Here is a 15369-nt window from a genome sequence, read left to right as displayed (position 1 = left end):
TATTTGGCATTCAAAATTATCTGGAAGCATGCTCAGAAACTCAAGCAGACTGCAAAGAACTTCAAAGAGCTCTTAGTGAGAGCTCCTTGAAGATTCAAAGTGGGTAAATAGGTAACATAACTGGAAATGAGACTCATAAAAAACAATAAAGGGCTGAATCCTATAAATTGCAAGTATAACAGCACTTGTGGCTGTGAATCTTTACCATTTCTCCCCATCCCTTCCTGTTTCCCAAACTCTCCAAGAAGCCAATGCTTAGAGCATGAGAGCTCTGGAAACAGGGTTGAGTTCTTATGCAGGGTTTGGGTTCTTATAGCTTGTCCAATAAAAATGTCAGTTCAGCATGTGGTGGCAGATACTTGTGAAGCTTATGTATGTAACAATGCTGCATCTATGCAAAACAAATCACAGGTTGTTCATGACTGATAACATGGTAAATTTTTGTGCTCACTTCTCTCGCCTTCTCTTGCTTCGAAGATTGAATATTAAAGTTTCCCACCAACTCCAACTGGTTGTTGAGACATTTGAATGCAGATACCTGACAAAGTAAAATCTGCACATACATGCACTCGCCACACAGTTGAATATGAGTGTTAAGCTCAAGTATCCAGATTCTTGCAACTAACTGGAGTCAGGTGAATAGTGTTCATTCTTTGTGTGGCACATGAAAGGAAGGAGTGCACAAACATAATACTTGTGCTAATGACTATTGGACAAAAACCACAGTTTGTTTACAGTATCCAGGACAAGCCAAACTAAAAGGCATTCTATCCTCAATTTCAGTCACAAGACATCATAATATCCCAAACTTGCAAAGCTGCTGGTAGGGCCTTAGGACATATGGAAGCTTGCTGGATAGGATTGCCACGTCTGTGTTGGAAAATACCTGGAGACTCTGGGGGTGGATCTGGGAGAGGGTAGGGTTTGTGGAGGGGAGGCGCCTCAGCATGGTACAATGCCATAGAGTCCACTCTTCAAAGCAGCCATTTTCTCCAGGGGAACTGATCTCTGCCAGCTGGAGATCAGATGTAAACCAGGAGATCTCCAGGCCCCACCTGGAGGCTCGTAACCCTATTGGGTGATTCTGAGCCTTATAAGGTTGCTGTGAAGGAAGGGGAAATGCTGTAAGCCATTTTGGGTCCTGACTGGGCAGTAAAGTGGGATGTAAATGTAAATAAATAAATCTTGCACTATATAGGGGTTGGAATCTGGCAGTTCTTTAAAAAAGAATGGGTCATTTGTTTGGGTTTTAAATGTAACAGTGGGACCCATGAGAATGGTGTTGGGGGAGGGGAATCTATTCTGCAACTCCTCCACCCTTCTGCAGCTGCTTTTTTTGCTTCAGTAGCTAGGCCAACCCTACCCCCCAGCTCCGGTTTTCTACCACAGCAGGGATAGCTTTCCCCACGTGCAGCTTCACTGCTTCAGCAGCTGTTGCAGAGAAAGTTTCTCAGCCTTGCTGCCTGTGTGTGTGTGTGGGGGGGGGTAGCTCCCTCCCCTACCTGCAGCTTCACCGCTTCAGCAGTAAGTGCAACAAGTGGATGGCTTCTCCACCATGATAGCGGAAATGGTTCTCCTGACCACCAGCAGTTTCACATTATGGGACAAGGTTGGAAATGGGAACTCCTGATTGAGGTATAATGACTTGGCACCTGGACAAGCTGTGTAAATTCCATATCCACTTGGTAGAAGGAGGCACTGTGGGTCAGATTCCATCACAACAAGTTCATCAGAAGCTATTATTTAAATTATTTTCTACCAACTAAATTCCAAACTATGTCCTGATTTGGAAACTAAATTCTGGCTTGTGGAGAAGAGTGTGAACGGTAGTTTGTAATTCAGTTGCACCAACAAAGTATTTTATTACTTGGCCATACTTGAGGAGAGGAACAAACGAATCTCCAAAGTTTGGTCAAATACCAACAAACCAAGATTTGTCATTACATCTGAATGATGCCATGAAAGTTGGTTCTTAGTAGAAGAAAAAATGGAAAATTAGAAGCTCAAGGATCACATCCAGTTCTGAAAGGTTATCTCTAGAAATGCTGTAAACATCTATTTGCATTAAAAAGTTCAAAAAGAACATGTCAAGCCTTATTTAAATGTGATGCTGGCAAGAGAAAGTTGTTACCCATGGGACTTTGCACTTGCCCAGTGTATTATTTAAACTGTGCTGTTTCCCGTCCTACTTCCAAAGAGCTCAGGAAATCATCTATGTAGGCAAAGCTGTCCTGGCAAACCTCTCTATTGGCCACTGGAAACTCAAAGGCTGGTAGGGAGTGGGGTATGGGATAGTTGAACCATAGAATTTTGGCAAATGCTAGAATGCCACCCCCAACATCTTTACGTCATGTGATTTTGTTGTTGGGAGATATATGTTATGGCTTTGTACAACAGTGGTGTGCCTGTCGCTGCCTCCCAAATCCTCTCAGCGATGCCAGGCTTTCCTGGTTTGCCCCTTATTCATTTTATCATTACAACTATCCTGTGACATCATTAGGCTGAACAGGGATGACTGGCCCAAAATCACCCAGCAAACTCTAAGGCATAGTGAAGATCTGAATGAGAGTCTACCAGATTCCAGTCTCCCACTTAAATCATTACACCACACTGAAGAAGAAGAGTTGAGTTTTTTATACCCTGCTTTTCTCTACCTTAAGGAATCTCAAAGTGGCTTACAATAGCCTTTTCTTCCTCTCCCCACAACAGTCACATTGTGAGGCAGGTGGGGCTCAGATTGCTCTGAGAGAACTGTGACTGGCCCAAGGTCACCCAAGGGGCTTCATGAGGAGGAGTGGGGAATCAAACCTGGTTCTCCAGATGGTGCTCTTAACCACCACACCATACTGGCTTAGTATGTTAGTGTAGTCTCATTTTGATCATTCTTGTTGGATGTCCAATATCATTTAAAATTTGGAATGTCTGTAAGATCTGTAAACTAAACCTGAATTCTCAAAGTCCAGCTGGGTTTTTATTGCTTCTCACAGCATCACTAATGACTAGATGACTCTTTTGATTACAGCGAGACAGGATTAAAAACAGCTTGTTCTCTCAGAGCTATAGGATTTCAGCAGAGCAAGAAGACAGCCTTGCCAAGTAAAATAAGCAAATCTGACAAAAAGATGCGGAAGGTTAAATTCTCCAAATGGAGACAGTAGTCCTTCGTAGTTTATAACTGATGGTATGGGTGATATATTATTTAATAGATGGCTAACAGTGAAATCCTACAAGTGGCTTACAACTGAAGTGACTCATAACAGGGTTACAATGCAAGATTATCCAAGTGTAATTTTGTTCTTTGAGCTACAGAGAGCATGGTTACTCTTCTGTGTAAAATTCATTTTTAAAAACTCACTTCATTTTTTCCAGATATGTGCTGCTTATATTTTACATGTTTATTAGGCTGGAAAATTATGCTATTCTATACTTCCTTAGCCTATGAACATCTCTCACAAATATACCCCACATCACTCTTACAATTGCAATGACATTGTTAACTGGGGGTGGGGTGGGGAGAGAGACACTATATATTCCCCATGATAGCTGAGTCACAGCTGTACTGTACTGTACTTCTTAAGGAAAGACTTTTGGATCCTCCACAATATCTTAGCAACTGTTAAAATCATTTGTGATAAACATTATTTATTTGGAAAAGCCCTTACAGTATCACTACTCATTTTTTAGTATTTTCTCAAATGTAATGTTTAGACAGACAGGGGAAACAGAAGACTTGCAGCAATGCAATCCTAAACAGATTTACACCCTTGCAAGATCCTTAGAAGACACTGACTTAAAAGGATGTAACTATTTGTATAACCCATATCCCAACACAGGGATCAGCAGTGGGGGGAATACACCTCAGAAAACATCTCTATTTCAAAGAAGACTCTAGTATCATCTCAACTTGGGAAGTTTTGACCAGAACAGATGCCAGAAATGTAGAAAGTATTCTTTGATGGCCCACTGAGCTCCTCACATCTTTGGCTCATATACAAATACTCAGCTTTTCAGGATAAAACAATCAAATCCCTTTTTATCTAGTTTGCAAATGCCATTCTAGACAGAGCAATTATTTTCCTGAAACAATCACCTACCCATCACTGTATCAAGAATGATACCTTGTCAAATCAATCACTCTTCTTGTACCATCAAAGATATTCAGATACGCTTCCATTCATAGGTTGGTTTCACTCTTCTATTACATAATGTACTCCAAAATTCACACCAGTTGGGGCTCAAGTCCTGTCTTGCACCAATCAAAATGCAGCCCATAATCCACCAATGGACATCTACCCTTGGTCTGTTGGGATTACAACAACTAGTTTTGCACACAAGTTGTCCAATGGCCAGACTCCACCACTGAAGCTCAAGTAAAATCACATGCCTATGAGAGGCTATGTAAGCCCCCAAATTTTAGATGGCTCTCCAAACTATCTTGTACACCAACATGGACTTACTGGGATCCTCTTAAAGTTGCACTGGGCCTGGCAGTATGCAAGAGTGGAAGTCACCACTCCTCCTTCCCACCAAGCTGGCAAAGCTGTAGTGGGGTCCAGGAGTTATTGATCCTTCCACTGACCTGGCAAAGCTGGAGATTGAAGAGGGAATGCAGGAGTAGTAGCGTCCCCCATATCAACCAAGCAAAGTTGAAAATGGGGGAATCATCACTGCCCCCCACCAAGCTAGCAACAGAGGAGAGGCTGACAGCCGGGAGTTGGGGGTGAATGACTTAAGTGGTGGCATTGAAAGAAAGAAGGGATGGGTGTCAGAAAAAGTGTTAGGGAGATGAAACTGAGACAAGGGGAATAGGATGTTTCCTCTCCCCCTAAGCTTCTTGCAGGTCCCCACTTGTTGCTATATTGACAGACTTTTATGCTGATTTTCCCATGCTTATGAAGCATTTCCCCATGTTTATTAAGCATTCTGTTTCTCCTCCATCTTCTTTACCCCTCTCGAGGGTGTTATTGTGTCAGAAGATTTCACGATAATCTAATAAGATAATAATAAGGATGAGGGTTTCCTCACAATTCCCACTGGATTGCAAGGTCCTGCAAGGGGCGATTCTTTCCCTGATGTTATTTAACATCTATATGTGCCCCCTCGTCCATTTTATCTGGGGGTTTGGGCTTGCGTGTCATCAATATGCAGATATTGCCCAGCTGTATCTGTTAATGGACAGATGGATGGACATGGCCCCAGACATCTTGGACCGGATTCTGAAGGCTGTGGTTGGCTGGTTGCAACAGAACTGGCTGAAGTTGAATCCATCAAATACAGAGGTCCTGTACCTGAGCCATGGGTGGTTAGACATAAGAATCCAGCTCCTAGCTCTGGATGGGGCACCACTGATATCAACACCCAGAGCTCAGAGCCTAGGTGTGATACCGGATGCCTCACTAAGCAATGCGGTTGCCAAATCTGCCTTTTTTCATCTTTTCAGGTTTTCCTTGCAGGTTTTCCAACTAGCTCCCTACCTTTCCACCCGTAACCTAGTTACAGTGATCCACACAACAGTCACCTCCAGACTGGACTATTGCAACTCACTCTACATGGGTCTAACCTGATCCAGAAGTTGCAACTTGTGCAAAATGCGGCAGCTCACCTGCTGTCTGAGAAGTCCCTGTGGGTGCACATTCAGCTGGTGCTGTGCAAATTGCACTGGCTGCTGATAGAGTTCTGGATACATTTCAAGATGTTGGTTTTAACCCTTAAGGCCCTGAGTGGCCAAGGACCAAGATACCTGCGAGACCACATTTCCCCTTATATACCCCAAAGGGCCTTGAATTCGGCAGATCACCATCTACTGGTAATCCCTTGCCCAAAAGATATCCGCTTAGCCTCAACTAGGATCAGGGCATTTTCGACCAGAAAATCCACAAGATGGGGCACCCAGTGATAACGATGATTTTTCTACAAATGTGAAAGAATATCCAAACTTGCAAGAAAATCCAAAAAATGAAAGTGAGGTTTTTTTTAAAAAAAAACAAAACAAAAAACAAAAAAATGGAGGGTGAAGACAAGAAGTTGACTTGGGGGGGGGGGGTTGGAGTTGCCTAACAATTCTTATAAAAATTGTGGAAATTTGCAGCCACAGCAGGTTTTGGGAGACGATGGGGATGGGGAAGGAAAAAAGGATGAGAGGAAGGAGAGCAGAGAAGCTGAAGTCGTGGCAGCGGAAAGAAATAACAACAGTGGGGGGAAAGTGGAACCACTGTAGCATGGGAGGCTTGTGGAAAGATGTAGAGAGGGAGAGTGGAAGTGGCAGTGATGAGGGGAGGGAAAGAGGAAGCAGCATTGTGATGGAGGAGGTGGAAGGAAGAAAGAGCAGAGGAACTAGGAGTCAATAGTCTCCCTTGTGAATCTCATATGGGCCTTATATAATATATTAATAAATTTATTAGATGTTAATGATAACTCTAAATGGGATGGCACTTTCACTAATGTTTTCACTGCCTATGACGAGTCTTCTCCTTTAGACAATATTTCAAGAAGGGCAGCAAATGTGGATGACATTGTTCATAGTATGACGCCCTCCCCCAACACCCATAGAAATGTGGTCAAGAAATCCTGCCCTCACTCTGAATTGGCTTTGTGATATAATGGAGCAAAAATTAACTGACTATGGGGCATTTTCATGAAAGCAAATTCAGGATGAGGGCAAAAAGCATTGCCTTCAATCTGAATTGTTGCCACGACATCAATACTAGCCAAATCTAACTGGCTACATAGCAATAGGATCATTTCACTCAGTATGATTCCTGATTCTCACACTGTAAGAGGGACAAGACCCGTGAAACATAATGCTAAAGGAGTAATGAGGGAGGGAGGGCACAGTGATTTTGAACTACAACAAATATAGATAAAAATGTGGATCTTTGGGATTTTAGACAGTGTTTTGTATGGCAGAGAATGCTAGTGCACAAATGATCACAAATCAACATTCAATTTGTTGCCAGTTATATTCCAAGTTCAATAATTTCCCACCCTGGAAATATTTCCCCTGCCTTATCCCATTAACAGCTCCAGTTTATCTGACAGGCAATATTCTATGTTCTAAATCTCTTTTCTACCAACTGTTGTGGATTAAGCAATCAGTTTCTCTATAACTAAAAAATAAAACCTTGAAAATGGAATATCGGCTGATGGGAAATAAGGCTAATTGTATAGTTGATTTCTGCATATCTCTCAGAAGAGTTTTTTTTTATTTTGTACATTGGCCTCTGTACTAATTTTCCAGAGATTCCTATTAACATGATGTAAAAGATTCAAGTAAAGAAAAATCATTATGTACAGTAGGAGCATTTTGGCTTTTAGCTATGTCAAACTCTACATAGGATTCTATTTGATACAGTAGAAATGAATGTTTGAATTTGCTTGCACTTGTGTAGATGCCAAATCTCTTGAGATTAAAGTGAGTTTTGCCTTGGCTGACAGACTGTACAGCATGCAACAAATCCAATTATTGCAGAAAAAAGCAGCACATCGTTCCTATAAAGTTAACAAGTAAAATAATCTGCGGTATATCTATCTTCTATAATTTGGGAAATATGTTGGACAAAATAGGGACCAAGGGAACAGATAAAGTATGTTTCTTGTTATTGCTTTGTGAACTTTTACTGACTGAAATAAAAATAGTATTTCCATTTAATGATAATGATGATACTACCAACTTCTTTTGAAAGACTTCTGTCAGTTATTTGGGTGTGGCCATGAAAAGACAGAGGTATCAAGTCAATACAGAGAAAGATCTAAGTAGGTTTGTTTATACATGGTGGGTTTTAACTAGACAAAATATTACAATAAAGCATCAATTGTTCAAATCAAAAGAAAGGTGAAAAGTTTGTGGAAACACCAAGTTTGGAAGGAAAAAATATCACCTACCAGCTTTCCATCCATACCAATTGGACCCTAGGATTAACAAAATCCAAAACAAGTTGAAATGGTTAAATCAAAAGAATGTGGATGTCTGGGCAAATGAAGACTTTGGCTATTATTTGCTGAATGTAAGCAGTTAGGTGTAAAGTTCTTCAGTCACCAAAGCTGAGAGAAATTCCAGTAATGTAAGCTGAGACAAAAGAATAGGAGAAACAGACCTAGAAGGGTATTAGAAAAAGATGGCAGAAAGCCACCAAGTACTTGTTAATATTTGACAAGGACAAGTTCCTGAAAGACTTCCTAGCCTAGCAAGTCATGACTGTACAATGCAATATACGAAATAATGCATCTGGCTTTTTTGTTTTCTTTTTGGTCAGTTGGGGAACTAAATGAGGAAAGCCGCTTACTGTTATCACAATCATGACTTCAAAAATATATCCAGAGTGAAAATGCTTGTCTAGAAAATCCTGGATATGATTCAGCTTTCAGTTGGGTTGATTAAAATGATTTCATTTATGAAGAAAGCACGGGCAAATATTTCTACTTTAATAGTGACTACTGTGTCTGTTATTTATATTTAATAATGATTAATTATTACTTAACTTTAGATTCTGAGTTGAGACAAAAAGGTATTCATTCAAAGTTATGCATGTTAATAGAATTATATCTGATTTATTGTGGTGTGACTTAGAATGCTACACTATGTTTAACATACGTTGTTACAAGTTTCCTGTTGTTAGTCAAACAGAATTAGAGCTATGTTATTAATCCAAAGAATAAAAAAACTGAAAAGTATTAGTACAAGTAAATCTGAAATAACTGTAAACACTGAGCTTTGTTTAAAATCTCACATTTTCTAGGATTCCATTAACTAGAAAATTTATGCTGAAAGACAACCTTAATATATAGCACACTACAGGTCAGACTGTGCTGCTTTATATTTGTTTAAAGCAGGGGTATCAAACCCATTTGTCAAATGTATTTTTGGGCTGGGCCATTTGTGCTATAAAATGTAACATAAGGTACCAGTGATATAAACTTTATAAAGATTAGTTCAGATGCTGAATGTCAATAGCAGGCTTGATTGGATTAGGTGTGATAGTAGGCATGGAAATATCAGCATTGGTGATGAGACAGGAAACCTAGGTCTCAATTTGGTATAAAAGGATTCAGCCCAGGGGGATGCAAAGAATTAACGGAAATATGCCTGAAGAAGTGAGGGGTAACGCATGAAAGAACATACCCTACCACCGATTTTGTTAGCCTTTAAGATGCTACTAGACTCTTGTTCTTTTCTACTGTTATTAGAAATCACAACATTCAAAAACCAGTGGAGGGACATTTTTACCTTTCAGGACATTCAATTGCTGACCTAAGAGTAGCAGTTCTCCTACAAAGGAATTTCAAAGAGAGATTAGAGAGACTGCTGAACTGCAACTGCAGTTGCTTAGCAGGCCAGATAGGACCACTGCAGGGGCCTGATGTGATCTTTGGTCCATATGTTTGAAACCCCTGGTTTAAAGGCTCATTACAGTCTCAAAAAGACTTATTTATGATCTATATTATTTAGTGTGTAATCTATATGCAAAGATTTTAAATTTCTGTGTACATACTATTACTGTTGATTTTAGTTCTTGAGCTTTTGTCTATCAATATTCAACAGATCCCTGCTATTCAAAAGATAACAGCTAATGGAATCAAATGTATTTTTTTTCTGTATCTGGATGACTCCCCCCCAATTCATTCTCAGAACTTGGTATATTCTATTACTATTCTATTAACATGGAAGAAAAATAAGAATGTCCCTTCATTATGCTTAACAAATAGTCTTTCAACAAGAAACAACCCCAATTTAAATATCCGAGCCAGCAGGGTATAGTGGTTAAAAGCAGCAGACTCTAATCCAGGGTTGCCAGTCCCTTGGTGGAAACAAGGGAACCCCCACTTTTGTAGTCTCTTGACGGGGGGGGGAACCCTGCCCCCAACTGTCTTTTTTGGGCCTTCTTCTGGTTAGGGTCAATGTTCTGGTTCTTGGACAAAACTCCATGGTTTGAGGTTGAATTTACCGTTGAGTTTTGCCCCCAAACAAGAATTTTGCTCCTGACTGGAAGTAGGTCCAAAACTGGAAGCAGACCCAAAAACGAGCAGCATCACTTCCAGTTTCCAAAAGGAGAGTTTGAATCCCCATTCCTCCACATGAAGTTTGACTCCTGCTCCTTTACATGAAGTCAGCTAGGTGATCTTGGGCAAGTCACAGTTCTCTCAGAATTCTCTCTGATCCGCTTCACAAAGTTCTTATCATGAGGAGAGGAAGGGAAAGTGACTGTAAGACTTTGAGACTCCTCAGGGTAGAGAAAACCAACCCTTATTCACCTTGATTTTTTAAGACGGATAGGGTTGCCAGGCCCCACTAAAGAAATGGAGGATGGGGACACCTTCTTTGGGGTTTCATAGAATTGGACCTCTGGTTCAATCTTTTTGAAACTTGGTTTTTTTAAAAAAGAGATGTACCAGATGCTATGCTGAAAATTTGGTGCCTCTACCTCAAAAAACAGCCCCCCGAGAGCCTCAGGTACTCAGGGATCCATTCTCCATTATATGCTATGGGGACCGATCTCCATAGAGTATAATGGAGTACCCAGCAGACATTCAACCCCCCCTCTGCTTTCTGATAACCCTGAAGTGGGGGGAGGGCCTCCAAACCAGAGGATTTTCTGCCCCCAACAGGAGATTAAACCCAATACTTGTCGGTTGCTACATTAGGAGTGAAGCATGGTAGTATGTGTTCTTGCCTTATTAGATAACTGTCTTGAAGTGGATTACCAGAAGAAGCTATATTGTGAAACAAGAGAATGACAGTACTGTCTCATCACATATTTGGGCTTTGATTACAAGATTTATAAAAGTTTGCAAGACTGAATGAAGGGACATTGGATCATGATCCCCTGTTATTGGATAGACTACTGAATGCATTTGTTTTATTTCACCGGATGAGATTCATGATCCCATGAACTTTCTTGCTTCAAATCACTTAGTTATGAAAGGATTGGTTTCTGCATATTATGTGAATTTTGGATTGACAATTATTTCAAATAATGTTGTACTTGAACTACTTGATAGTGGTTTATTGAGCTTAGTGGAGGCTGGTTTTCACAGAACTGTGTTTTTCTTTCCCAGTTGGGATTGGCAACCCTATGACAGATATGGCTTTTTTCAGATATATCTCTACATACTTATGAACAGGCATAAAGGAGTGAGGAATTATGTCCACTGACTCTACCCTTAGGCAAATGCCTGCAGTGAGCTCCTACAATATTGAGTGTGAGCATGGTTGAATAGTTAGTGTTGAAGCTCACTGGGTGACCTTTGGCTGGTCACACTCTCTCAGCCTAACCTACTTCACAGTGTTGTTGTGAGGACAGAATGGGGGTGGAGGGGTGGGATGTACACTGGCTCCAAGCTCTTTGGAGGAAGGACAGGATAAAAATAAACTACATAAATAAATGGTACAAAAAGGAGGACTCTGGTCATGCTGAGCTGCCTACAGGCATGCAAATGTATAGACATATAGGCAGATGTTAAACTGACTATGCAGATGTTGGAACGGTGGAGCCAAAAGGTGAAATCCTGCTTCTCTCAGTGCATCTTTAGAATTTGCATGGTCAGATCTATGGTATGGTATTGGTGCTATTTTTACACCTAGATAACTGGTGAGGTTCTGAATTTATCAGTTCAATGTGAGTTAATTCTATCATGATTGATGGGTAGCTTCCCTGAATTTTTATCCTGATGTCTCCTAAATATTCCCTTTTAAAATTTTTCATAAAATAGATTGACAGTTTCAGCTATTTCTGCATTGTCTGAAGTTATACTCAGGGTGGATTGATGAGTGGGGTTCACCTTTTCTGAACAGTTTGGTTTTTGTTGTTGTTGTTGTTCAGTCACACAGTCGAGTCCGACTCTTTGTGACCCCATGGACAAAGTCACGCCAGGCCCTCCTGTCTTCCATCATTCTCCGAAGTCTGCTTAAAAGGTTTTAAAACTTCCTAAAAATATTTATTATACAACTTTAAAGACAAACTAAACTGTGCTGTTTACAGCTCTGAGGAAACTCACAGGAGGAGTGGGGGGGGATAGATTTGTGTAAAAATGGATGGGAAAATGACATGTTTCTATTGAATGCTATATAAATATTTACTAGTTAAATTTTTATAGATTTTTATAACCAAATTTCTTGGTAAAACAACTGGCATTTTTTTAAAAAATAGCCTCCTTGGCAGTTTATTTTATTGATGATGCAGGATATAAGCTCATATGATTGCCACAAAATGTTCAAATCCAAGATATTTTAATTTTTACAAAAAGAATCTGGACATTAAAAAAAGATGAGAAAATAAAATACCATGATTAGTTCTATCTATATCATCTTATCTATCTTTCATACAGAGGATAATATCATAATGACAGCTATTCTTTTGTGTGGATGTTACATTAACACTCTCTGATAATTACATTCACAGATTTGCAGCCACAACTGGATATGGAATTCAAAAGAGCTCCCAAGCCTGCAGAGTTCTTCTGACAACCTGCCCAGGGGTGACACAAAGGAAGCTACTGTGCTCCAAATGCTTTTCAAAAATCTGACCTTGAGTTGAGGCTGAACTCTTTTGAAAATGTGTCTCTAAATCTGGATGTTGAACACTTGAAAATCAAGCCCTGGGGAATTTTGAAAGTCTGTCCCACGCACTCTAATACAATAATTAAACATTGGCTGCCACTTTAAGCACATTTATGATGAAGTACATTCCACTGAAATCAAACAAGAATGTGAACATGTTTAGAACTGTACTGTTTACAACTCTGAGGAAACTCACAGGAGGAGGGGGGGAATAGATGTGTGTAAAAATGGATGGGAAAATGACATGTTTCTATTGAATGCTATATAAATGTTTGCTAGTTAATCTTCACAACTGTGGTAAGGTTTATTAGCTGAACAGAGTGATAAAAACTAGGGTTGCCAGCTCCAACTCAGAAAATATCTGGAGACTTTGGGGGTAGAGTCAGGAAGCTTTTCCATTCCCTAAAATTAGGGCTGCCAGCCTCCCGGTCCAGTCGGGGTCCTCCCGATTTTGGGGGAGTCCTTCCTGCCCCAGGCCAGCTGCCCAGTGGAGGAAGCCACTCCCCCAACAGCAGCCACCCCTCTCCTCCTGCCAGAGTTAAAGAACCTTATAGCTGATCACAGGAGCCAGTCAGCTGAAAGGCCCTTTAAATCTGACAGGAGAAGAGCAGGAGGGGTAGAGGCTGACTGCACACCTGAACTCCACGTGGCAATTTGCTGTTTGGAATTTGGGCAAGTGGGGCTGGCCTCGCATGCCTGAATTTGAAGCAAATGCCACCAATTGAATTTCGGGCACATAAGCCCTGGCCCTTCTCATGAAAAGCATTAAAGGAACCACCCTTTAAGTGTTTTTTGCAAGCAGGGTTTCTTGTGCTTGAATTCTAAGGTGGGTTGCTGCTTGGACTTCAGGTGCACAAGCCCTTAAAGGGACTACCCTTTAAGTGCTTTTCGCTAGTGGGGCCATGCTCACCAGAATTCAAAGCGGCAAATCGCTGCTTGGAGTTCAGGAATGCAGCCAGTATTGTTAGGGGCAGGGCTGCATCCCCAATATGATGTCATCATGTTGGAACACCCCGCTCCCTCCAAAAACACCCTCCTCAAAGTCCCCCACTGGGGAGGAGGTCTGACCTGCCAACCCTATCTAAAATAAATAAATAAAAATTCAGCAGTTTAGTTCCTCTGAATACAATCTTCATTTCCTCACCCTGCAGCAGATCTCTCTCGGCTTGGCTTCGCGAATGAAGATTTAAGAAGGGTGCAATAGTCCACGTCTGCTGCAGGCTCGCTGGTGGCTGACAAGACCAATGCGGGACAGGCAGGTCCGGCCACAGTGGCTGCAGGGAAAAGTCTGATTTGGGGTTGGTGCTGTAGCAGTGCGATTCTTCCTCAATCTCCTTTTGTCCTCAAGACCAGCTATGCGTGCATTCTCAAAGGAAGAGACAGCCTGGTGGATGGTGTGCCTCCATGCTTTGCGATCTGAGGCTAGGTCAGACCACTGGTGATGGTTGATGCGACAGGTGCCAAGGGATTTCTTCAAGGAGTCCTTGTACCTCTTCTTTGGTGCCCCTCTATTTCGATGGCCAGTGGAGAGTTCGCCATAAAGGGCAATCTTGGGAAGGCGGTGGTTTTCCATCCTAGAAATATGCCCTGCCCAGCGCAGCTGCGTCTTCAACAGCAGTGCCTCGATGCTTGCAACCTCCGCCCGCTTGAGGACTTCAGTGTTGGTCACAAAGTCACTCCAGTGGATGTTGAGGATGGTGCGAAGGCAGCGCTGATGAAAGCGCTCGAGGAGTCGCAGGTGATGAAGGTATAAAACCCATGATTCAGAGCCGTAGATGAGGGTTGTCATCACAACCACTTTGTAAACATTGATCTTTGTGCCTTTTTTCAGATGCTTGTTGCTCCACACTCTTTTGTGCAGTCGGCCAAAGGCACGGTTTGCCTTTGCCAGCCTGTTGTCAATCTCCTTGTCGATCTTGGCATCTGAGGAGATGATGCACCCCAGGTAGCTGAACTGCTGGACTGTCTTCAGAACTGATTCACCCACAGTGATGCAGGGAGGGTGATAATCTTCCTGGAGTGCAGGCTGGTGGAGAACTTCTGTCTTCTTCAGACTAACTTCTAGGCCGAATAGCTTGGCAGCCTCTGCAAAGCAGGACGTCATATGCTGCAGAGCTGATACCGAGTGGGAGACGAGTGCAGCATCATCAGCAAACAGTAGCTCTCGGATGAGTTTTTCCATCGTCTTGGAGTGGGCCTTTAGTCGCCTCAGGTTGAACAGGCTGCCATCGGTGCGATAGCGGATGTAGACACCATCGTCATCATCTAGATCTACTGCGGCTCTTTGAAGCATCATGCTAAAGAAGATCGTAAAGAGAGTTGGCGCGAGAACGCAGCCTTGCTTTACACCTGTGCCTATTGGGAAGGTCTCCGAGAGGTCGTTGCAGTGTCTGACTTGGCCTCGCTGGTCTTCGTGTAGCTGGATGATCATGCTGAGGAACCTTGGGGGACATCCTAAACGTTCCAAGATTTGCCACAGGCCTTTCCTGCTAACGGTATCGAAGGCTTTAGTAAGGTCGACAAAAGTCACATACAGAGCCTTGTTCTGTTCCCTGCATTTCTCTTGGAGCTGCCTGAGAACAAATACCATGTCGGTGGTGCTCCTGTTAGCTCTGAAGCCGCACTGGCTCTCTGGGAGGAGTTCTTCTGCAATGGCGGGCACCAGTCTGTTCAGGAGTATTCTGGCAAGGATTTTGCCTGCGATGGAGAGCAGGGTTATCCCCCAGTAGTTGGAGCAGTCTGACTTTTCCCCTTTGTTCTTGTATAGGGTGATGATGATTGCATCGCGAAAGTCCTGTGGTAATTTGCCTTGTTCC

General features: G+C 42.0%; 1 protein-coding gene across 1 annotated transcript in view; it reads right to left on the bottom strand.

The window, feature by feature from the left end:
- COL25A1 (collagen type XXV alpha 1 chain) overlaps positions 1-15369 on the bottom strand; it is a 491250-nt gene that overhangs the window by 208974 nt on the left and 266907 nt on the right. The gene's annotated exons all lie outside the window — the stretch shown is intronic.

The sequence above is a fragment of the Heteronotia binoei genome, chromosome 9 (genome assembly GCF_032191835.1).
Source record: "Heteronotia binoei isolate CCM8104 ecotype False Entrance Well chromosome 9, APGP_CSIRO_Hbin_v1, whole genome shotgun sequence".
In the NCBI taxonomy this organism is placed as follows: Eukaryota; Metazoa; Chordata; class Lepidosauria; order Squamata; family Gekkonidae; genus Heteronotia; species Heteronotia binoei.
The sequence above is the reverse complement of the archived record's forward strand: the minus strand, read 5'-3'. Positions and strand labels throughout refer to the sequence as shown.